General features: G+C 39.2%; 1 long non-coding RNA gene across 1 annotated transcript in view; it reads right to left on the reverse strand.

Moving 5' to 3' along the window:
• Positions 1-206: 206 nt before the first annotated feature.
• The window catches only part of LOC113929295, a 42,689-nt gene continuing 17,018 nt past the window's right edge, over positions 207-25,877 (reverse strand). Inside the window, exon 3 of the long non-coding RNA XR_003522152.2 lies at positions 207-1,381. This is a non-coding gene — a long non-coding RNA (uncharacterized LOC113929295). The remainder of the gene's footprint in view (positions 1,382-25,877) is intronic.

Consider the following 25,877-nt stretch of genomic DNA (forward strand, 5'->3'; position numbering starts at 1 on the left):
TTTTTTTTAAGATTTTATTTATTTATTTGACAGAGAGAGAGATAGCGAGAGCAGGAACACAAGTAGGGGGAGTGGGAGAGGGAGAAGCAGGCTTCCTGCCGAGCAGGGAGCCCGATGTGGGGCTCGATCCCAGAACCCTAGGATCATGACCTGAGCCGAAGGCAGAGGCTTAACGACTGAGCCACCCAGGCGCCCTGCTTGCCCACCATTCTTAAGACCAGGAAAAAAAAAAAAAAAGCAAAACATAAATGTAAATATCAAAGAAAGAGCTCATATTTAAATGAAATGCTGATACATCATTTTCTATTTGGTTTTCTCCCCTCTTGCTACAGTAATGTCTATGGTAGTGTCTGTATAATCAGTTAATCCAAATGGTCCTCTTCAAGTCCTGTTGAATCAAGGGAGTTGAATAGCCAATGATTCGCTTTGTTTATATATAGGGACCTTCTTGAAGATTCAGTTGGTAGCTGATAACCAAGTCTATTAAATCTGATATTTAAGTTTTCTGAATTGGCTAGCTCTAGATCAATTCAGTGCTGTCAGTTTCTCCCTAAACAAACTTAGAATCCATCAAAAAAAAAAAAGTTTCAAGATGAAATTTCCCACATGCCTCAAAGACTATAAACTGATATTTTGAGGATTAGGTAAATGTACTCTCATTGTTTCACACCGCGTCCTAAAAAATGTCTTCCTCAGAGAGAAATTACAGCAGCAGTTATTTTACATAACTGAAAATGTAATGGTATTGGTGTATAAATAGGGTTTTGGAACATACGTGTTTTGAAGACTCTTGAGTGGTCATGAAAAATGCAGCTCCCTGGCCTCATCCCAGCGATTCTGATTCAGCAGCAGGTGTTTTTAAAAACCTTTCTCAAGTGGTTCTGATGCAGGTGGTCCAGGAACGCCTCTTCAACAGCCCAGTTAGAAACAATTAATAAACAGATTGCAGCTCTTCTTATGTCCGTGCCTAGTAATGACCCTAGGTGTGCTTTGGCCCCTCAGCATTGGAATTCCAACGTGCTGCATACTGATTGGGTGGCTGTGTGGCTCTCTTCTTCTCCTTTGCTGGGTCCAAAGAAAGAAAAGTTGACTCTGGAGCTAATACAGTTTTGCTTTGTTTTATACTTGACAACCTAGAGGGCCTGGTCCCATCCTTTTGTAACTGGAGAAAAGGGATCATTTTCTCCCTGCTTTACCTCAGGAAGCCAGTGTCTGGCGAGCCAGGGTAAGGGGACCTTAGCATTCTCTCCCCTTTGAGGATGGGCAGGTGGGGGTGGGGTAGGGTGGGAGACAGGACTCTTCCAGAAGTTGACCAGAAAAGTCCTTAAGACTTAAACTTGTTAAAGGACAAATATCTTCTGACCGCACAAATACTCATCATCTGAAAGATATAAATTGTCAGTAAACGTGAGGCAGAAAAAGGAAAATTAAACAGCTGAAGAGATTTCCTTCTGGCTCTACTAAGACAGCTATTGTTTTCAACTAAATGATAATGAGCAATCAGCAAGTAGCTCACCTACAAAATGCTGAAACTATTTTCCAGGGAAGCCTAAGTTTCCATTTTAGAGAAATGTAACTGCATTTCTTTATCTATAATCTCTTACCAAACTTCCTTGGGAGTCATATCTCTTATTCAGTTTATACCAAGAAGAGAAGTTTTCCTTGCAGCTAGAGGCACCAAGAGGGGAGGTGAGGACAAACAAGTAAACCGGAAACAGGATTTGCCTCAGGAGGAGAAGCCATGTATTTTGAGAAGTAGAGACCCACAGAATATTCTCAGATATAAAACCAAGAACTTCGGTTGATTTTTCCTCATGGTGTCTAGAAAATAATTAGCTCAATCTTCGATGCGTGCTCTGCACTCCTAATCCTTGGAGACACAAGAGTAGGAAATGTAAAATTAGCCTTGCCTTGCTCAAGTTGGGAGGGAAATGTGAGTCCTCTGTAATTTGAGGAGCTAAGAGGGAACAAATCACACCATTTGCTTCATTCTTCATCTGGAAAATGCTCACGTGTCCCTAAATCGCCTGCAGTCCAAATATCTGATCATTAAGGCCACAGATTCTTAGGAAAGACTACAGATCCAGCCTCTCAGGGACACTTTCAAATGCCACCGAATGACTCACAGTTGATCAAGCGTTTGTGTATATTCAGCCGCTGACTTCCGCCATCACATAACCCCGTGCTCCTCGGGAGTTCCAGCATGTGGCTGCCTGTAGCACAAAGGACCGGCCCCTGCCCTCTTCCCCTTTGGTGTCCAAACTCCAGCTAGGTTGCAGTTTCTGTGTATTTTTGTTTTGGATTTGTCTAGATGTGCGTGTGGCTGTGAAGATCGTCAGAAGGCAGCTTGGATAAATTCTATCCGTGTAACTGGTGATGCCTTAAGTGGGGGCAGCAAGTTACACTCGTCAGTGAACTACAGAGGCCAGCTGTTAGACTCCAGGTGGAGCGGAGACCACTGAAACATTGACACTATTAAGCCAACAGTTTAAACGTCCCCATCTAAGTCACTCAAAAGACCTAATGCAACTAAATGGATCACTTTAAGTGCATGAAAACTAGAACGTAATTTCTATTATTACGACCTTTGAAAAAGAATGCAATCTTTTCTGGAATGTAAAAAGCTATTATGGTAGCGTGGACTAGGTATGGGTTGCGCTCACACCTGATGTATGTCTACTCCCTTGTGTAAAACAATACAGTCAGGAAGCCACGTTGATCTGAAGACGATTTAAGCTACAGGGTAAGAACCTAGCAGATAAGCTGCCCAGGACTGATGCTAAGTGCTGTGTCTGTCCACCCTGCCCCCTCACCATTACAACTACTTGGAACTGAAGATGAATAAATATCAGCTATTTTAGGCTTTGGTTGTTAGGAATTCCAGAGAGAATATTTTATGGTTTGCTTGGGTACTTTTCAGATATGCCGTTGGGCAACTTCAGCTCTGCACTTTGAGTATTTGTTAATTCATAATCAATTAAAAACCTGCTAGCTGCCAAGTCTGTAATAGACATGGAAAATAGAGAGTCACAGAGGAAGACCCGACCTGACTTTGGGGATCTTACAGTTCAATGGGAGGTTCAGAGATGAACACTGATCATTTCATTACTGGATCTGCAAGTTAACTGAGAGGTAAAAGCTGGGACTGCCGAAACCCTTGGAAAGCTTGAGGAGGCCACCAGCGAAGCCCTCTGCTATGTGGTAACTATGAAGTAAGAATTTGCCCGATAATAGGTAGAGAAAGGAGAGGATAATTTTGGCTGATGAGGAACATGGCTGAGGCACTGAGGAGAGTTTGGAACAGGGAGGAGTTGAAAATACTGTAGTTAGACTAAGTGAGGGAGTAAGTAATAACGAGCTGAGGCCGGGGGAAATAGGCAGGGACCAGATAAGGCTAAGGAGCTTGGATTTTGTCCTGAGGGTAATGGGCAGCCATTGAAAGATTCTAATGGGAAGTGACATGATCAGATTGGCAGTTTGGAAAATTCATTCTGGCAGCCTTAGGGAGGATAAATTGGAGAGAGATTATCTTGGAGGCAGGACAAGGTAGTTAGGAGGTAATTACAGTGGAGAAAAAACACGAGAAGGAACTGAATAAGTTTGGGTTAGCTGAGCAACATCAGCGCATACATGATGCAGTCTCAGAGCGTGAACAGCATATGGGCATAAGGTGCAGCCAGAACTTGCACAAGTGATCTTACTACACTTTTTGAGGAGATGTGTCTACACTAATAGACATGATTTACTCATTTCCATGCATCTTTTCTTCTTCCATACATCCTCCTCAGCACAGGTGTTAGTGTGTAGTTCCACGCAGAACTTGATAATTCATTGCTATTTCATAGTTTTCCATAAAACTGGGTTTGGTGAAAAGAGATTAATGAGGGTCTTCCTCCCCCTGTCTACTCAGAACCTGGTTTATGAGCTTGATAGATAAACAGAGATAAGTAAACCCCAAGTTAATGTAACTCTCCTATTCAGATTTCATTTTTACCACTTTTGCTTGAAATCATGCCAACCAAGTAATTAATTGCTATAAAAATGGCAGTGTCGTGAGTTGGTATTAATTGGACTTGTCAATGATTTACAGAATATTGATGCAACTGTAAAGGTATTTTAGATATGGCAGGACTTTGGGGGGATTCCCTGTTTTATTAATGACCTGGTAAGGTTAGTAAGTCAGTGGTGGAGAACAAGAAGATAAATGCAGATATTGACTAAAATATTTGGATTACCAGATTCCAGAATAAGAAATATATTTCTGCATAAAACCAAGTCAATTCTATTGTGCATTTAGTAATGGCTAAAGAAACAAAATAATTTGAGAACCTTCTCTGCATCAAGAACTATGCAGTGTATAGATGCATATGTATATTTGTATAAATGTTTTATTTTCTCATTTAAGGCCTTGTTTACCTCAAGTTAAAGCAACCTCTATAAATTAGGATCAGGGTTTATCCCCAGATGTTCTTACATCAACTATTAAGCCCTTTCCTCCATCCTGTTTATTTCCCATGCCCGCTGTCTCTGAAATAGGCATGCATTTCCTTCTTTCAGGAGAAAGGAGTATTTCCAGGCCATCTGTAGCCTTTCAGGCATTTAACCACTATTGTGCCTTATTACTTCAGAAAATTTTTATCCCCACTGGTCTGAATATTTCAGGTGGTTTTGGTTGTCAGTCACAGATGTATGGAGGAGAAAGTTTTAATTTCCTTAATCATGTGGAAGTAACACCTCTAGGATTGCATATTTTAAGCTGAGCTCTTCACATAGGCAGAGTTTGTGCTAAGCATATTTGATTAGTTAGTTTAAGCTTCACCCTAATATGTATGAGACAGATCTATCCCAATTTTGCAGGTAAGGAAATTGGATTGAAAACCTTGAGCAGTTCATGCGGGGTCCTTTGACTACTCAGTTGCGAGGCCAACATTCAAATTCAGGTTTGCCTGCCTCCAGAACCCAAGTGTTCAAGCATCACGCTAGAGTGTCTTGTACTTAAAAAATCTACTAGAGCATTGGCACTCAAACTAGTCAGTCCACAAACAGTTACTGGTCCCTAAGGGGACAAAAGAACTTGTCCCAGAATGTAAATTAACACTCATCTTCCTTTATTGGGGAAGTTACACTATTTAAAAAAAAAAAAAAAGTACCACCTTACTGGTATAGTTGGCTTACATTCTGGTCAATCTTCTGCTTATCTTGTTGCAGCCCAGTAACAAAGAGTCCCATACAGACTGGTTCAGAGACCACATTTAACTTGCCATGCACCAGGTAATTGTGGGACTGCCAACTTCATCTGGCGATAAATACCCACTGGCACTGTAACAACACGTTTCTTGAGCCCATAAATGCCTCATAGTTAACAAATATTCCACTAAGGAAAAAAGAAGCTGTCATAGATATATCCGAAAATTTTGAATGAGATGGATTAATCTTTTTAAAAATGCTCCATCAGAGGTTGTATTCCAAAATGAAGCTAACTTTCTATTTAGAGATCTGAAATACATACAGTTCTGCGACTTTACTCTGATTTTAAACACTATACTTGTAGGAGTTACAGTAACTACATTGTTCAGTGATTTGGGTACAGGGTATGTTTAGTTCATGTTAACATTTTTCCTTCATATAATCCTTAAAATTATGAATAAAGTCCTTCCTGGAAATTCTGTAGCCATAGACACAAATCAAATGAAAATAATAGGAAGGAGGTAGAGAATCGAATGAACAATTACTTAATTTTTTCAAAACCGACATCTTTGATATGGTTTCCATGGGATGTTACACGCAAGATTCCCAAGTGTTATGCTTCTGAGGTTAGCAGAGGTTTTGTCAGTCTTTCCTCGGTACAAGGCCATTTGCCACTTGTGCCTGGGGAAAGCCTTCTTTCTGACATCCCTAGATGACTGCTTTTTCTTTTTCTTTTTCTTTCTTCCTCCCTTTTTTCTTCCAGTCTCTTTTTCATTTTCTCTCTCCCTCTCTTATTAAGAAAACTTGCCTGTTCAAAATAAAGTACAGTGCCTCCGTAAATTCCAAGAAGGCAAGGAAACCATGATTTAAGTTAATCTTTATTGTTGAGTGAGAAGCAATTTCACACTCAGTAGGCTTCTGTGTATTCACTTCACAGTATATTGAGATTTCTTATACAATTTCAGAAACTGCAGTGTGCTGATGCCCATTAGTCTTAGAACACAAACTTTGGCAATTTTGAATGATGCAAATGCTTCCATGTGTTGTATTTTCGCCCTGTCCTCTATCGGATGCTTGATCAGGAATGCAACATGTATCTGTCTAACAAAGCAGGAACTATTTATACAGGGTTAAGCTTTTCATCCAAAAAAATGTTTACTGAGCACCAATTATGCACAAGTAATTAGGAAAAGGCTTGACCCTTTCTCTCAGAGGTGCTGTTAAACAATGTCATTTTTCCATTTAGGCTGTAATTCTGTTCAGAAATTAAGGAGCAAATGTTCTGAATGCCACTTTTTTTTTCCTTCCTAAGAATCAATAGGCAATTACACTGACCTGGGAGGCAAAATAAATTCGCCCTAATATGTGGGTTTACCATTTAGAGGACAGCACACACTTTTACATGCTCACTTAAACACGTGCTTCTCTAGTCCTTTTTGAACTCATGTGAGAAGAACTTCTTTACACATTATGAAAAAGTATTACCCCTAACTGACAAAGTAAAGGATTTTAAATATTCAAATAATTCTTTCAAAAGATAACTTGTTTCCACTTTTTTTTTTTATAGCAATGATATTGAGGTTTACTCAAATTTGTTGTTGTCCTTGGCCTCTGGTACCTGGAATAATCTTCCCGTCACGTCTTTGGTTGATATAACTTCCACCATCCTCTTTCGCTCTACAGAGAGTGAAGCACTTTGGCCAAGCAGCTTAATGACAACTGTACTTGACATTCCTATAGCCTTTGCCAGTTCCAGTGTAGGGCTATTATTCTCATTTTACCTTTGAGAAAACTGAAGCTAAAAGGGCTGAGAGTCTGTGAAGCACAGTCTTACAGTTGTCTGTCTGGGTTCAGACCCACGGCTTGTCAAATATGTGATTTGGGACAAGTTACTTAACTTTTTTGCATCAGTTTCTCCATGAGTCAAGTGGGGGTAATAATAGCACCTGCCTTCCTGGTTGTTGTGACAACTTGAATTAGTTAGTGTATGTTAGATACTTAGACCAGTGCCTGGCACATAGTAAAACTACATCTAGGTCAACATTTGGACCCAGATTTCTGACTGCATCTAGTGTTCCTTTCATTACACTAGTGTTTTAGTTATGTCTCATCTAACGACATCCTGTGGTGGTTGATGGAGTACTGGACCAGAGGGAAAAGAAGCATGTTCTTCTGCTATCATTTCTACAGCTTCTTGAATTCAGAAGAATCTAGGCGATGACCTTGTCAATGAAAACAATTTATTTAGTAAGGCATCCAGTGGGCCAGGCTCAGTATCTGATGCTTTACATGTGTTTCTCTACTCAATCCTCATAGAAGATCTATTTCTCCTCATTTTCCAAATGGGGAAATGGAGGCACCAAGAGATTTGTACATCTAATCAGAGGACAGTGGTATGTATCAAAAGGGAGTTTCACATCTGACTTAATAATGGCATCCTTGAAATGAAACAGGAATGTGCTTAATCGTATCAAGCAATCTGATACTCAGAGCTCATCTTCACCCATTACCCATTATTTATGCTCTGAAGCTCAAGAAGTAGTGGCAGGTAGCAGTGGTGGAAGGGGAGGGAGGGATGAGGATTATCAGATGTAGGTAATGACGGTAGCAAGCTGGTTGTGTATGGCATGGCGGCACAGGAGGGAGCAGGAGCAATTTAAAAAGCACACCTTAAAAACACTCCGTTCTGGAATATTTCAGAGAAGGGAAGGTGGCCTACGCACCTCAGTAGCCCCTCAAAGCATCAGTGTCTGCCAGTGCTGGGGTCATGAGTGTTCATAACAGTGGCAGAATTTCATCCAGAAAATGTGAGATTCTGCTTTGTGTCCTCTTTCTATTGCACATTTTGGAGAATTTTTACCCCCAAACGGTAAACAACTATTTGGGTATTAAAGGGATAAGCTCCAATTATTTGGAATGTTTCCATACTTTTAACCACACTCTAAATCTAACCCTTGGAGCAGTAGGGATGCCTGAAATCAGAATCTGGGGGAGCCTAAGAGTTCCATGTGACTAATGATTTGGATCAAACAACAGCATTCTAGAAATATCTTGAATATTTTATGTCTCTATGACATCAATATATCGATCAGCTCCTGTTCAGTGTTCTTCTTTGAAAATCATCGATCTCTTCTCAGCTCATGTATTTAATGATACATTAAAATGTATTTAATGTATCATTAAATACATTTGCAGTTTGTTTGTGAAATGTTACAGGCTTTTCCCTTCTTTGCCCAGTTGAGTTATTTCAATGTGATTATAGCCACTGATCCTTTCCAGCCTGGCATAATCGCGTTCTTTACCATCAGGGTCAAGTTGGGCTTTGTTGTGTTAGTAAGTGACTAAAGGCTGTTCATAGGGCAGGGTGGAAGCCGGGTAAGCTCAGTTTTTCTCCTCCTTAAATATTAGTACTTGTTGTCTTCATTAATAGTCATCAGAAAATACCTTAATACACACCAACAGTAAGCAGAACCTGTGGATTCTATTCCTGAAGTTGATAGAGTTTGGACAAGTCACAGTGTCTGCATTGTGACTGCATCCAAAGGGGAACCCTCTTGCATTGTGGGTGGGAATGCAAACTGGTGCAGCCACTATGGAAAACAGTATGGAGGTTCATCAAAAAGTTAAAATTAGAACTTCCCTATGATCCAGCAATTGTACTACTTGTTATTTACCCAAAGGATACAAAAATACAGATTTGAAGGGGTACATGCACCCCGATGTTTATAATAGCATTATCAGCAATAGCCAAACTATGGAAAGAGTCCAAGTGTCCATTGACTGATGAATGGATAAAGAAGATGTAGGATATTTATATGTATATAATGGAATATTACTCGGCCATGGAAAATAATGAAATCCTGCCATTTGCAATGATGTGGTTGGAACTAGAGGGTATTATGCTAAGTGAAATAAGTCAGTCAGAGAAAGGCACATACCATATGATTTTGCTCAGAAAACAGATGAACATGGGTGCCTGGGTGCCTCAGTCGTTAAACGTCTGCCTTCGGCTCAGGTCATGATCCCAGAGTCCTGGGATCGAGCCCCGCATCAGGCTCCCTGCTCAGTGGAAAGCCTGCTTCTCCTTCTCCCACTCCCCCTGCTTGTATTCCCTCCCTCACTGTGTCTCTCTCAGTCAAATAAATAAATCTTAAAAAAAAAAAAAAGATGAACATATGGGAAGGGGAAAAAAAAGAGAGGAAAACAAACCATAAGAGACTCTCAAGGATAGAGAACAAACTGAGGGTTGATGAAGGGAACTGGGTGGAGGATGGGCTAGATGGGGGAATGGAGATTAAGGAGGGCACTTGTTGTGATGAGCCCTGGGTGTTCTATGTAAGTGATGAATCACTAAATTCTACTCCTGAAACCAGTATTGCCCTGTATGTTAACTAACTGGAATTTAAATAAAAATTTGAAAAGAAAAAAAAAATTTTAATTGAAAAAAAAATGTAGAATTGTATCATTGTAGTTCCCCTCCTGTCACTAGGGATGCAGTGAAGATAAATGAGGTGATCTGTGCAGAATGTGTGGAAGCCCCTGGAACATGCTGTGTCACCTGGCAGTGATTCTTTTCTTGTGGTTGTTGTCTCCCAAGCCCTTCTCCACTAAGTGGTCATTATTATGCTCTGATGGACTGGTGCAGTGGCGAAGCTGTGACAGGGAGTGGGGTTTACACAGGAAGCCAAAAAGTAGCAGGATTAGATGGACCAATTCAGCAGGTAGAAATCAGATATGGGGGGGGCTTCTTTCTGAGGGAGAACATGGACCGATTATGAGCAGGCGTTACAATGCAATATTAAAGCCATATTTAACATTGTCTTCCCCTTATCTGCCTCCACCAGGCATCTTCCCTTCCCTTTCACCATTAATGTCAGGGGACAGCCATGATGAGCTATGGGGAAATTCAGTGGCAGGGAGGTTTAAAGACTTTGAGATTTGGGGGCACCTGTGTACCTCAGTAGGTTAAGCGTCTGCCTTTGGCTCAGGTCATGATCCTGGGATCCTGAGATCAAGCCCCACATGGGGCTCCCAGCTTCTCACTCTCCCCCTGCTTGTGCACACGTTCTCTCTTTCTCTCTCCCTCTCCCTTGCTCACTCTCTTTCAAATAAATAAAATCTTGAAAAAAAAAAAAAGACAGATTCCACCCACATTTTGAGGGCACAATATTTTAGTCAGCACTAACCCACCGCTGGGTGGAGTCAGCATCTTCCCATACTAGGATGAGATGTGAAGAGGCATATAGGTTCTCTCCACCACAATCAACCCCACATAGTTCAAAAGTATATTTTACAACCACTCTTAGATGTAAAACCATATTTCTAGAAAGTCTAAGAATATTTAAACTCATTAAATTAAAGGACATAAGTGGATACCTGATATAGTTCCTAGCACATGGCTGATGAACATGAACCCCTCCCTTGTCCTCCTTCATTAGCAATCATTATTGTGCTTGGTGGACTGATCTATTAGCACCTGGTGACAAGAACACAGAGTGGGTGGGGATGGAAAGTAGGGAGAGTCAGGCAGTGCAGAAGGTAATGAACAAGACTCCTAGAGGAGTCACTAGATGGGAAACCCTGGGGTTTCAAGGGATTTTCATGAGAACTTCAGGGAAACCAGAGCTTAGGGACCTAAGAACTCTAACATGGGCAATCCCCAGATGTGATCACGTTGTACTTCTAGAGAAGGATCAGTGCATTCCAGTGATCTAGTTCCCCTTTGAGGCCAGGGGAAGATAAAAAGAGAATTGGAGAGTTCAAATGCCAAGGTTTTGATGCAGTGAATTGGTTAGGGTACACTTGCATGTATGGGGCCCCAGAGCACAACATTGTCTCAGATTTTTGTGTCTAGGGAGAACAGAAGTGGGAGACTTCACCATAAAATCATAGCAACAAACTCTTATTCCACAACAGAATTTGCAAATAACTTCTCATAAATCTCTGCCAAAGGTATCTCTTGGCATTTCTATTTAGAGGCTGGAAATATATCAGTGACTTGGCACTGCTTACTCCAAAACTCATGTTATCTTCCCCTGCATTTGTGCCTAGCAGAATATGCATGCATGTGACCTCTAGGACAGAGATCCCGTTGTCACAGATAAAACATCTACTTTGAGTTTAACATCTGTTTCTTGTGTTACATATGGTATCCCGTTAACTCCCACACCAATCCTGTGGAGTATGGATTATTACCATCCATTCATGGATGAAGAAACTGAAGGTCAAAGAATTTAAATGACATACTTAACACCCTACAGGAAAATGTGGCAGAGACTGTCTCTGGGAACCCATATCTTTCGTCACAAGTTCATTTTCTGCACAGGAGCTATTTCCATCGACTGTTCCGTGAGGGAGGTCATTGGGATTAAGAGTAAGAGAAGGCAGCCAAAGCTAGAATGATGATCCTCTATGACCCTCTATTTTGTAGTCTTTAAAAAAAATAGAATTGGAAGGAAAATAAAGCTTCTATCATTTTTAGGTAAAAATGATCGGAACTGTACAGGGAAAGAAATGATGGGCAGGGTGGTTACAGCTTAGCTAAGGTGACACAGTAAAATGTCTATAATACTTTTAAAATACAGTATTTATACACCACCAATAAAAATGTATATCTTTCCCTCTATCTTTAAGAAAAGAGTTTAGAATTGATAGTAACTTCAACTCCAGCAAAATCATTTTTTGCTACTTTTGGTTTTTTATTCATCTCCATAGAATATTAAGTTTCAAATTACAGAAGTCTTGAACTCCAGTGTATCTATTTTTTCAGCAAGGAATCTGGGTGCAGATATGTTATGTGAGTGACCCAGGAGTGAGGTTATGAATGAATGTCTTAGAGTTAAGCTGAAAATCCTGGTCTGTTATTTCCTAGACTTCTCATCTCTTCCCTGCCAGTCTACTTTATCACTTCCTTCAAATTTGGATTCAGTTCTGTTTAAGGAAGTCCTTCTTGGTTAATTCTTATCCTTGACCACTGTCTTATTCAACACTGCTTTGAACATTTAGGTATTATGATTATATTATAAATTCTAAAAACAGATGTCAAATCTATTTCATTAGGTAGCTCTGCTTTTTTTTTTTTAATTTTTTTATTAGGTAGCTCTGCTTTTTAGAGGCATTTAAGTGTTGTTCCCTGCCCCCAACTAAACACCAACTCTTTTCTATTACACATACTTTGTAATAATAGTTCCATTTTACTTGGCAAAAGGGAATGCTAACAGAATTCTACAGTAAATGGGAAAATGGAAATTTGCCATTGGAAGATTTTTCCAGATTTAGGATGTGAATACCAAGACATTTTCCCCTACAATGTAGTGTGACTGATAACACTGTTGATAGGATTTTTGTTATGTTTCACTCTGCTATCAGTCGATCACATGATAGGCTTGTTTCTACAGGTATTTCTGTTGAAATAAATAAGAGTTTGCATCTTAACTAGAAAATTATTTCATAGTAAATTAAGAGAATTCAAAGCATTAACCCAATGGCAAAATTATGCAGAAATAGCCTCCGTCTAGATAAAGGCCAGTCAAAATATCTGACAATTTGATGAGAATAAATAGTTATTCTCTTTCTTTGTTACAATGGAGAATGGCAAGATGAGTTAATTAAAGCCAGATTGTCTTTTGCTATAAGTGTAGTAGGTGCGAATTGAGCTGAGGATGCTAAAGGATATTTAATGGGATTGCACAGGAAATGTCCTCATGCTACCTAGCACATTCTGTGTGCCAAGGAGTAGACTCGAAGTGCAACTAGTGGATAAGAACACAGCAGGACAAGAAAACATGATACTTATGCTACTGTGACATCCAAGGAAGGATAAAAATGTCATTCTCAAGCAAGTACGGAAGGATGCAGTATTTTACAGAATATGTTGAAGGGAAGCATAGGCTCCATAAAGACTATTACAAAAAGGACTTTGGGTGTGTGCTGAACTAAAAAGTAAAAGCTATCTGTGAATAGTAAAGAGGCCTTAAAGTGAGCCAGATACATTCCATCATAGAACCACATCAGACAAGGAACCTCCATGGCTCACCGAGAAGAAGGTTAACGTAATTGGATAAGACACCAGATTCAATTAGGGTGAATTACCAGATCCTTACTGAAAGTTTATCTTGTTATCTCCAATATTTAAAAATATAAATGTATAAGTTAGTGCACTGAAAATGATTCCCTGCCAGCAATCCACAGTTTAGCACCAACAAGATAGGGATTTAAATATATAAGAGTGTCTTTCTCCTACCTCCTCTGTGCAGGGGCTTTTAGAATAATGATGATCATGCTGTCTATAAGAGAGAGAAATCTTGATCTTTTTCTTAAGTCATAACCAGTCTCTACAATCATAAATCCTATAGTTTTACCCTAAAAGGAGAGGGCATGTGTTATTTGAATGTTTTCATCCCTTCAGAATTCATATGTTAAATCCTAATTCCCAGTGTGATGATATTTGGAGGTGGCACCTTTGGGAGGAGATTAGGTGATGAGGATGGAGCCCTCATAAATGGGTTTCATGCTCTTTTAAAAGAAATCCCAGGGAGCTTCCTTGCCCTTTCTGTCTTGTGAGGACACTGCAGGAAGACAGGCCTCTGTAAACCCAGAAGTGAGGTCTCATCAGATATTGAATATACTGGCACCTTGATCTTGGACTTCCCAGCTTCTAAAACTATAAGAAATAAATTTCTGTTGTTTATAAACCAACCGGACTATAATATTCTGTTATAATACTATAATGCCCAAATGGACTAGGACATTATATGTAGGATTTTGGGACCCCTGGAGTCCCACCAAAATCTGTTAGTTTCCTAGGGCTTCCTTAACAAAGTACCACAAACAGGGTGACTTAGAACAACAGAAAGAAAACTACTCTATGACCCAGCAATTGCACTCCTGGGTATTTACCCCAAAGACACAGATGTAGTGAAAAGAAGGGCCATATGCACCCCAGTGTTCATAGCAGCAATGTCTGCAATAGCCAAAGTGTGGCAAGAGCTGAGATGCCCTTCAACAGATGAATGGATAAAGAAGATGTGGTCCATATATACAATGGAGTATTACTCAGCCATCAGAAAGGATGAATACCCAACTTTTGCATTAACATGGATGGGACTGGAGGAGATTATGCTAAGTGAAATAAGTCAAGCAGAGAAAGTCAATTATCACATGGTTTCACTTATTTGTTGAACATAAGGAATAGCATGAAGGACATTAGGAGAAGGAAGGGAAAAATGAAGGGGGGGAAATCGGAGGGAGAGACGAACCATGAGAGACTATGCACTCCGGGAATCAAACTGAGGGTTCTAGAGGGGAGGGGGGTGGGGGATGGGTTAGCCTGGTGATGGGTATTAAGGAGGGCACGTACTGCATGGAGCACTGGGTGCTATATGAAAACAATGAATCGTGGATCACTACATCAAAAACTAATGATGTAATGTATAGTGACTAACATAACATAATAAAATAAATTTAAAAAAAAAGAACAACAGAAATATATTCTTTCACATTCTGGAGGCTAGGTGTCCAAAATCAAGTGTTGGCAAGGGCCCTGTTCTCTCTGAAGGCTTTTCTTGTCTCTTCTAGCTTCCCGTGGTTGCAGGCAATCCTTGTCATGTTACCTTCTACTAATCTTGACCTGACCTTGCTAACTATACTAGACTGGTTCCTCCCAGTTCTGCAGTGAGGCCACCATGCCTTTTCTTCTCCAAACCTTTGGTTTTACATTGCCCTGGGTTTTATCTTGAGGCTGATAAATTTTGAGACTAGATCTATAAGACACGAAGGCAGAACATACCATGGTGAGAATATATTCCTTCCAGCAGTAATTTACCCAGCAGCTGGTTAACAAGGAAATTTGCCCAACTAAGCAATTTCTGTTGTCTTACACAAAGGATTTCTACCCCCTCCCTGCCTCTGCTTTCTGATACCCTGGGAGCAGCGTCAGTCCTTTCCTACTGTTTGCCAGCAGTGTGCCTTGTGCTTTACAGAGAAGTAAGTATTATCTCCATTTTATACGAAGAAACACATCATCAAAGGAGTTAGTGATGTGTCTGACATTACACAGGAACAGGTAGCAAAATTCAATATGGCTGATTCCCAAATCCCTTTCATTCTATTTCACCATTCTGTGTCATGCCTTCTTCCTTAACATTTTTTGGGGGCACGTATTTATTTCAAATTTCATAAGTAATACATGATGAAACACAGAAGTTGAACAAACTAAGATCCCAAATCTCCCTGGCACGTCCTTTTCACTCCTCCTGTCCTTAGTTCACCAACACAGGGATACACAGAGCTTCTCAATGATTTAGGGTTTATCCCTCCGTATTTTTCTCCATGCATTTAACTGTGGAGACAAATATATTTTTTCTCATATTTGAGTGTTGTTTTTTCCTACCTAAAAAATGGATCATCTTATACATTTTACCCTCAATTTGATCTTTTCTTTTAGTTTGTATAATCATCTTTCCAGGTAAATGCTTGCAGAAATAATTTCTTTTTTTAATGGTTATATGATTTTCCATGGAATGAATGAATTAGAAAATTTTCAGTCATTCATTTATTGATGAGAAACTACATTTTTCCCATGTTTCTCTTGGTTCATTTGCTTGCTTTGGGCCATTATAAAGCATGCTCAAATAAATGTGTTTGCGCATGAATCCTAGTACTTTAATTTCTGTAAATAGATTTCCCAAAGCGAAAGTATACTAGTTTATTTACTTAATAGAAACTTCCAGTTAACCTTCCAAAAGTTTTGTTTTCATTTCCGCATCAACAGTTTATCAGAGTACCCATTTCCCTATACCATTGTCAACACTAGATAATATCAATTTTTATTTTTTGCAAAGCTAAGGGTGAAAATGACCTCCATTCATTTTTACAAGACTATTTTAAGTTTCAGCACAAGAGTGACCTCCACAGCAAATCCTTGTTTTGCAGTAAGGAAAAAAAATGTACATGTCTGGGCGTGTGCATTTGTGTGTGTATGCACGCACACTTTCAAAAAGACAAAATAAATTACCCTGCTGGAAGGTAAAGGAGACAAATGGCTACTTAAACCTAAGAAAAGCAACATATGTAATGGTTGAACAGCTGGAGTTTGACACGGGGTTCTTGTCTCTGAAATCAAGAAAATGATACCTGATTCTTAGCTACTAAAAGGAGAGTAGGAAAATCAATGAATTCATATCTTCAGCACATCTGGACATCCTTGGGAAAAATGCCTTGGAAATGCAAGATGTTTTAGTTTTGTTCCATAGAGTACATAATGCTATTTCAAAATATGCACTACCTACCTTTTAAGGGACTCCAAAAATTTCACATTGCCCATAAAAAGAATCTCATTTAAAAATCCATTGTGCTTATTATGTAAGTTACATATCATTACTAGATGCTTGTCAGCTTTGTTCTCATTGCAAGGGACTGCTGCCATCTTCAATCTTACTCATTTCTGAATTTCACCGCCTGATTTCTAATTTTGATGTTCTTTAAGAGATACTGCGTTCTAGTCATTGAGAGGGGAAAAAAAAAAGGAAGAGAGATAGCTAAAAGGTCAAAGATATTCAGAAAGTGGGCTTTCTATGGGGATGTGGAGCTGTTCAGTTCAGTGTGAAAATACCCCTCAGGTAAGGTTGGTCAAGCAGGGTATTTCTAATTGTCCTGACTAGTGTGTATCTTTTGAACAGTTTTTAGCAAGCAAGGTGCGATATTGCTGGTTTCAGGTAAAAGTCACCAGAATCAGTTTCTACATAAAAAATAAACATTGATTCACTGAGAGTGATTATGAAATATGTCACTTCAAATGTTCAGCCTGGATTGGGATGCTCACAAGAGGGTTGGCCTGAAAGCAAATTAGTTGAACTGGTCTCTGCAGTGCCTTCTAATTGGCAAAGTGAAAATGACTCTCAGTTGAGTTGTTTGGTTTTGCTTACCACTTACCATTTAATCGGGGTTCTAGGGATAAAAATCCAACAAGCCATACCACAAATGCAATGTAATTGTGGGTGATACCGCTCAGGCTCTGTTTTCCGATATGTCTCATTGTATTTATAAATATTCAGAGAGAGCAAAGAAAATTTGTATTTACATCTGTAAGTAGGAGTATAGTTTGCAGCCAGAGAGTTATCTCATCAATTTACATCTGGTTGATGGTTATAAGAGAAAGGAACAGTCTCTAGAAGGATGAAAGTCTGGTGGTTTTTGGAAGACCATAGCCAGGATCAACAAGAAGAAGATGGGTTTTGAAGGCAGAAAAATTTGAATTAGAACCTGAGGTCACTGCCTATTCCCTGGGCCTGGAATTCTCTGTCTCCAAGTATTCACATAGCTGATTTCCTCACCTCAATCTAGACTTTGCACAAATGTCACTTCAATGAGGCCTCCCCCGTCTACCTAATTTTAATTGGAACCCATATCCTACCTGGAACCCTGGATTTCCCTGTTCTTTTTATTTTTACGTATTATGTAGCACCTTCTAAGATACTTTATCAGACATTTATTTTACTTTAATATTTATCATCTTTTTTTTTCTCTCCAGTATATCATGTCCACAATGGCAGGAAATTGGGATATGTTTCATTCGCTGATATGTCTTAATACCTAGAACTGTGCCTGGAAAATAGTGAGTGCTCAAAAAATATATTTGGTGAATGAATAAAAAGCTAAATCTAAATAACAGATTCTTGTTCAAGCCTTTCTCACTATTATGATGATGTCATGTGTGTCAACCGAGTTATTGGATTTGATGCCATTGAGTCTTGAATGCTTCTGCTAGTTTTAAAAGATGTACAGTCATGTTGGCTAAAAGAATTTAAATTAAAAAAAAAGGTGTACAGTCAACTATGAGACTCTTTAAAAAAATAAAAACACTATCTGTAGTAAGGACTTCGAAAATGAGGTGCTTCAATGGAATACATAATCTGTCCTTTTAAAAACTATCTAGAAAAGGAATTTCCATCTTCCCCCTCAAGGATTTATTCAATGTGTAACCAATCCTTCATTTCTTTCAGGCATCCAAGTTTTTTTCTTATCTTGTTTCCATTGACTGTACTTTTGTCTGGTTGATTCCTGAATGACATGCTTGGAGGAGTCTTTTCTCTTGTCTAGTCCTACTGGAGAAAGGATCTTTTCAGTCCAACTTTCCTGTTGACTTACATAAAGTAGATTCTTCCTTGGTTTCAGTCGTCCAGAGGTTGACACTTTCCAAACTCTCTTTAGAATTAGGGATGACGTTAAGAAAGCAAAAGGTTGGGGCACCTGGGTGGCTCAGTCGTTAAACATCTGCCTTCCGCTCAGGTCATGATCCCAGGGTCCTGGGATAGAGCCCCACATCAGGCTCCCTGCTAGGCAGGAAGCCTGCTTCTCCCTCTCCCACTCCCCCAGCTTGTGTTCTCTCTCTCTGTCAAATAAATAAATAAAAATCTTAAAAAAAAAAAAAAGGTTTGCTGGGTGGTAACACCTGAGAAAGGAAAAGGGATGAGGGCCGAGTGGGCAGAAGGAGCTGTCAGACTAGAATGAACCTAAGAAAGCCTCTACCATGAGGGTCTGTGGTGCAGAGATTACCTGCTAGGTAAGTCCTAGTTTGGGCAGAATGGACAGGCCCTTGCGCCACCGCCTGATGCAGCCATGAGGTGGAGTTGCCACAGGAAGAGAGCTGCCTCACCTTGAAAGCTGAGGGGGGTCCAGAAGCCACTGAGCACAGGAGTCCTTCAGCTCACCATTCTTGAAGGAAGCAGCTCTCTGGTTTTGAAGGAGAATTGAGCAGTGCATCTCCCTTTCACAGTATGAGAGCGTTTGCTGTCCTAGCCCTACCCGCAGCCCTACCCGTCTCCTCAGCACTCCCCCTCCCCCTGCATGTTGATGACTCCCTTGTGCAGCACCTGCGACCGGTCACTGCTGGATTTCTCTGATGTGCTTGGCTGGTATGCACAGCAGGGCACAGGGGCTGGGTAATTGCAATCTCAAGAACACTGCTCAGGCAGTGAGGAAAGGAGTTGGAGGAAAAAATGACCCACTTTCTCCTCTGCTTAGATGGGACAACTCTGACTTTTGTCCTATACAGTCTTCCAGAGCTTCCCCCAAGGGACTGAGCCTGAGCTGTCTGCGGTGTTAACCTGCTTGATAACCTATATTGACTTCTTGCCCTTCCCTCATTTCTCATTGCTCTCTCCTCGTATCTGTGCTTTTTGGAATCACCTCCTAAATAAACTACTTAGACTCAAGTCCTGCCGTAGCATCTCCTTTCTCCTAAGATCGGTACCTAGCTCTGTGTGTGGTTGATAGCACTCTACCTACTGACTACAGGTGAGACTAGGAGTCAGGAAACCTGGAGGATATTGAATAATCAGTCCCTATAATCCCAGGAATGTCAAATAACTTGGCAAAACTTATGCAGTATATTAATGGGAATGTTAGAACCAGTGGTCCATCAATTGATTTTGGCATAGTTGAATTCTGATCTTATAAATATGGGGCTGATAAGCATTTAAAAATAGACAAGATACATGCACCCCAGTGTTTATACAATAGCCATATTATGGGAACAACTCAAATGTCCAGTAACTGATGAATGAATAAAGAAGATACACACACACACACACACACACACATACACACACACCCCACACACACACACAATGGAATATTACTCAGCCATCAGAAAGAATGAAATCTTGCCATTTGTAACAATGTGGATGGAGTATTATGCTAAGCAGAATAAGTCAGAGAAAGACCATATGATTTCACTCATATGTGGAATTTAAGAAAGAAATGAGCAAAGGGGAAAAGAGAGAGAGAGAGAGAGAGAGATAAGCCAAGAAACTGCCTCTTAGCTATAGAGAACAAAGTGATGGTTACTGGAGGGGAGGTCGGTGGGGGGATGGGTGAAATAAGTGAAGGGGATTAGGGAATGCACTTGTGCTGAGCACTGGGCATTGTATGGAAGTGTTGAATCACTCACTACATTGTACACCTGCAACTAATATTACACTGTATGTTAACTAACTGGAATTTAAATAAAAACTTCAAAAAATCAAATAAATAAAAATAGACAAGGGATGTTGGTTCTTTAGCTCTGTCTTGTGTGTTTCTTCTGAATACAATACATCACCTTCTGCTCTGGTGCTACAGTTATGCTGCTTAATGTTCTTATGCCTTGAGTTTTAATAATGCCTTCTTTTATTTTATCCCATTTTTTCCCCATAGTAATCTGGTCATATGACTAGAGAGTTGAGTCTCCATTTTACTATGAGTAAAATTAGGCTTAGAGAATTTAAATGTCTTCTTTTGCCATTGGTTAAATTGTTAGTAATTGGAAGAGGTGATGCTCAGACCCAGATTTTCTTGCTCTAAATATAGTCACCTTGTCACTATATCTTGTTGGTTTCTCTCAGATCCACATGCAGGCACAAGCCATCATCTTCCCTTCTTTCCCCTTTATTCCAATTAGCATCATTGAAATTTTGTTCCCGTGTATGTACATTTTTATACTGTCGTATTTGTGTTCCACTGATCTCTAGGTAGAACTAATACATTGATAAATAGAAAGAAGAAACCTCCCAAGTAACACAAAATCTGAATTTCATTATTAGCTTTGCTGTTTCCTATGAAAATTTTATGCAGTGCTGCTCACAGAAAAATGAACAAATCCTTTGCTACTTGATTACTTTCACCTTATTTTTTTTTTAAATCTAAGAAGAGTGTAGAAAAGCCACTTGAATAATCTATACCCTGGAAAAGAAATCCTTGAAAAGTCTTTCTACTTCAGATATATAGAGAGAAAAGCTATAATTATTTATTGCATACAGTCAACCCCAATATGAATTTTAAAGAGTTTTCTCAACTGACAATCTTTTCACCTCATCTCCAACTCCAATTATTTAGTCATACAGAATTTACTGCCTGCAGTGTATGCAAACAGGGTGGAAAGATGGCAGAAACAAAGTACATTATATTTTTTGATAGGGAAAATATTAATTTCAAGTTTTTGTGGTGGAAACTAATGAGAATTTTCTTCAGCATAAACTGAAATATGAGCAGCAATGAGTGGTGCAGATATGAGTAGAAAGCGAGAGATACTGATGAGAGAAGTCAGTCACTTGCATCCTTATTAGTGGGACAATTACACCTGACTGTGGAAGTGTGTGTTTAAGATTCTCATGGTCTGGACTCTAGCCAGAGCTGTGTAGTTGGGACCTGGGCTTGGAGATTGAGACTACGGCTGAGGGGAAATCTCTTTTGACCTCCCATACTCCTTACCTTGGGAGTCAGCAACCTTAATATCCAAGGCTAAAGTCCTTCCAGAGAATATAATCTTCCTCTTAGATAGAGACCAAGGAAACCTGTGGGAATGGGAATATTCCATTCCTCTTAGAAAACTCAGGTCTGCGTTAACTGCTCTCCATCATTTAAGACCAGCAACGGAGCTCAGGGAAATGACCAAGAGAACACATCTAAGCTGATCAAGATAAAAAGGACCAGTGCTTCTTTAGAGCATTTCTTATGTCCTGACTGGCCCTGATGAGAGCTCTCCTGAGGTCCTGCTGATTTTGAATCCCTGACCTATAGCCCTGTCTCTGTAATAAATCCCAAAGAGAGCAGGTCATATCAAACCCCTCCCGTGTGGTATCTACCTACCATTATTACCTTCTTACCTAATGGCCTAGGCAGTCTTTCTATACTCCTTTGGGTATTTCAGGACCTTTCACAAAAAGCAACCATGCTCAAAATCCCAAACAGAGGATCACTCACCCTACTAGAATAGAGAAGGTTCATATGTCTCCTCATCTTGAGGGCACCATTCAGTGTTATAGGCCATAGACACTTTCCCTTGAGTTGGTCTGGCCAGAGAAGATGTAAAGAGTTTTCAGTGTAAGAAATATTAGGCCAAAACATGCTTCTCTTTGGTAAGTGATACTTGGTGCAAGATAGACTTTTGCATGAAAAAGTGAGTGTATCTGCCAAAGGCTGAGTTTATGTCCAGAGCTGTCTGTAATCCAAGTGTGGCAGTCCAAAAAAAAAAAAGAGAGAGATTCTGAAACTTGATCACAGCCTTCAGCAAAAGCAGGACATATCTGCATAAGTATCCCAATAACAACAATCTGGAATCTGGCCTTTTCAAGTATATCACTATAGATCCTATCACTGGGGGGTAGCTGTGGCCCAAGTCAGTCTTCTCTTTCAACATAGCTTTACTTTTTTTTTTCTTAATTGAAGTGTAGTTGACCCAAATGTTACATTAGTTTCAAGTGTACAATATAGTGATTTGACAACTCTTTATATTATGCTGTGTTCACCACAAGGGTAGCTACCATACATCACTATTAAAATACCACTGACTGTCTTCCCTACACTGTATCTTTCATCCCTGAGACTTATTCATTCCATAACTGGAAGCCTTTATCTTTGACTTCTCTACACTCATTTTGCCAGTCCCCCCACCTTCCTCTCCTCTGGCAACCACCAGTTTGTTCTCTGTATTTATGGGTCTGTTCCTGCTTTCTCTTTGGATTTTTTTGTTTTTCTGATTCCACATATGAGTGAAATCGTACGGTATCTGTCGTTCTCTGTCTGACTTATTTCACTTAGTATAATACCCTCTAGGTCCATCCATGTTGTTGCAAATGGCAAGATTCCATTCTTTTTGATGGCCGAGTAATATTCCATTGTATCTATACACCACATCTTGTTTATCCATTCATCTATCAGTAGACATTTAGGTTGCTCCCGTATCTTGGCTGTTGTAAATGATGCTGCAGTAAACATAGGCGTACATATACCTTTTTAAATTAGTGTTTTCATTTTCTTTAGGTAAATATCCAATAGTGGAATTACTGAATCATACAGTATTTCTATTTTTAACTTTTTGAGGAGCCTCCATTACTGTTTTCCACAGTGGCTGCTCCAGTTTGCACGTATGAGGCTTCCTTTTTCTCCACATCCTTTCCAACACTTGTTATTTCTTGTCTTTTTGATACCAGCCATTCTGACAGGTGTAAGGTGATATCTCACTGTGGTTTTGATTTGAATTTCCCTGATAATTTGTGATACTGAACATCTTTTCACATGTCTGTTGCCCATCCACATGTTTTCTTTGGGAAAATGTCTATTCAGGTCCTCTGCCCATTTTTATGGAATTATTTGCTCTTTTGGTGTTGAGTTGTATGGGTTCTTTATATGTTTTGGTTATTAACCTCTTGTTAGATACATCTTTGCAAATGTCTTCTCTCATTCCATATGTAGGTTGCCTGTTCATTTTGTTGATGGTTTCCTTCACCATACAAAAGCTTTTCATTTTGGAATAGTCCCAATAGTTTATTTTTAGCATAGGTTTACTTTTAAATGTTAATTCTTGAGAGTTCTCCAGCTGCTCTCACATACCTTACTTTTGTTTCACCTCTACTTTATTAGGTAGACATGCCAGGAACAATTTTCACCATTTTAAAGACATAGAATCTAAGGATCATATTAGTTAAATAACTTGGCCTTCAATCACAGCTAATTAGATAGCAATGCTAGAATTTAAACTAACATTTGAACTAACTCCAAAATCCACTTTCTAGAACTCTGAGGTCCACATTTCTAAAACTAATTCACAGCAGAGCTCAGTCTAGAAACTGAGATTTCTAATCTTTAAGGATTATTTATGTTTCACCTCAGACTCTCAGTATATTTCTGTGTTTTTAAGTCTGGGAACATGATAAAGTTTTGAGTTATCATAAATGATAGTCATCAATGTAGTGTTCACAGGATTTACTCAAATAAATTATTGAAGACAAATATAGCATAACAGGTGATGTAATTGTACAATTTCAATGTGATAACCATTGAGCGATATCTCTGGCTTGAAGAAAAGGAACTTACTAGTTTGTCAGAGCTTGATGAAAATAACCTCAAAGGTAATCAGTGTTTTTACCATGAGGTTTGTTGCTCACAAAGGAACCTTCTCTTACCAAATAGGTTTTCCAGGATTTTGGTATAGAGAAGGAGAGGCTAAGAGATTATTAAAACTTCTTCCCTTTTCTCTGCCTCATTTTTTTGTGTGTGTGCTTACAATTTTCTATAAGGCTTTCTCTACATGAACAAAATCTTACAACTGAGACAATCACCTCAAGAGAATTCAGCCACACAAAACAAAATTCCCATGATGGGATTGTAATTCTGACAGAACCTCAACCTGTGAAATAGTATGATTTCATTTTTTTATCCAGTCTTCCTCCAGATAAACATTGTCTGGTAAATTCTGCTCAGATCCTATCATAGACGGGGGTTATCATAGATCTTCTAAAGCAGACCAACTCCTACCTTCCTTCTGATGAGAACAAGCTAGTTTTTATTTTTAACTGCAAAGCAATGTTTCCTAGTGTTTTTAGACATACATGATTTAATAGTGCTGTTGTTCTGTTTTGCATGAGATTCCATTAACTGTCAACTTCATTTGCCAGTGAAAATGTTCCAGGAGACCATAACAATTTATGGTAAATTTTCTTTTATAGCACAATAAATGATGGAAACTCAGCTGCCAGTCCACGAGAGGAAAGAGTTTTAACCGTTTAGCTCTGGTTCTAACCTGTTATAGGAAACATTGAAGAATCAGCAGAAGCTTTATTTAGCCCAACAGGAAAAAACACTAATATTTGGACTTCTTGTCATATTTAATTTTAGTTTCCTAACACGTGGACAACTTTGCTTTATTTCTCAACTCTCAGCAAAGAGACGAGCAGTTACCTTAGTCAAAAGTTGTTTTTGTGCAAGGTTATTTTGATGGTCCTGGCGAAACCATTAAAAATAGTCTCACTTTCAGAAGTGGGAAAGGAAAAGGGCCTTATCAAACTTAGAAAACAGTTGCATTACTAAATCAGAATTTCAGTACCGTGTTAGATCTTTGGAAATTCTAGATAAAAATTCTGCTGGAAATAGAAAAGGCAAGCAAAGAACAGCCCCAAATGGACAATAAACATATGCTCTTCCTGAAGTTAAGGAAAAAATAGTATCGGTTAAGCACACATTTTTATTAAAGGTTCCTATTTAAAATGGCCATGAATTTAAGAGATCTTTTTATATTATTGGAATCTCTGTTGGGTTGTCACTAATACAGTTGAAATCCACTTGCTGACTTAGTTTACTTCTCTGACTCTGGAGCCTTCTATTCCTCCAACTGAAGTATGTAAGTCACAAATAGGCAATTTAACGGAAATGAAGTAAAAAGTTCTATCTCAAGGAAAATGAAAACTGACATTCACACACAAACTTGTACACAAATGTTTCTAACAGCTCTATCCACAAATATCCTGGAACAGCTGAGTATATAAACAAACTGTGGTAAATGGAATACTCAGCAATGACAAGGAACACAATACTGCTGCATGCAACATCATGGATGAATCTCAAGGTCATTATGCTGAATGACAATTGTTAATCTCAAAAGATGTTGAATAGGACTCCATCTACACGACTCTCTCAAGTGAAAACCATGGTGATAGAAAGCATATGAATGGTTGTTAGGAGTTAAGGGTGAGGGGGTTGTTGCAAAGGGGCAACATGGGGAGGAATTTTTGTGGTGATGTTACAGTTCTCTCTTCTGACTGTGATGGTGGTTCCATAAATCTGTACATGTATTAACCTTCATAAAACTCTATAACAAAAGAAAAAAGTCAATTTTACTCTGATGATTAAAAAAATACAATTTATTATAAGAAGCA

This window comes from Zalophus californianus, chromosome 5 (genome assembly GCF_009762305.2).
Source record: "Zalophus californianus isolate mZalCal1 chromosome 5, mZalCal1.pri.v2, whole genome shotgun sequence".
NCBI lineage: Eukaryota > Metazoa > Chordata > Mammalia > Carnivora > Otariidae > Zalophus > Zalophus californianus.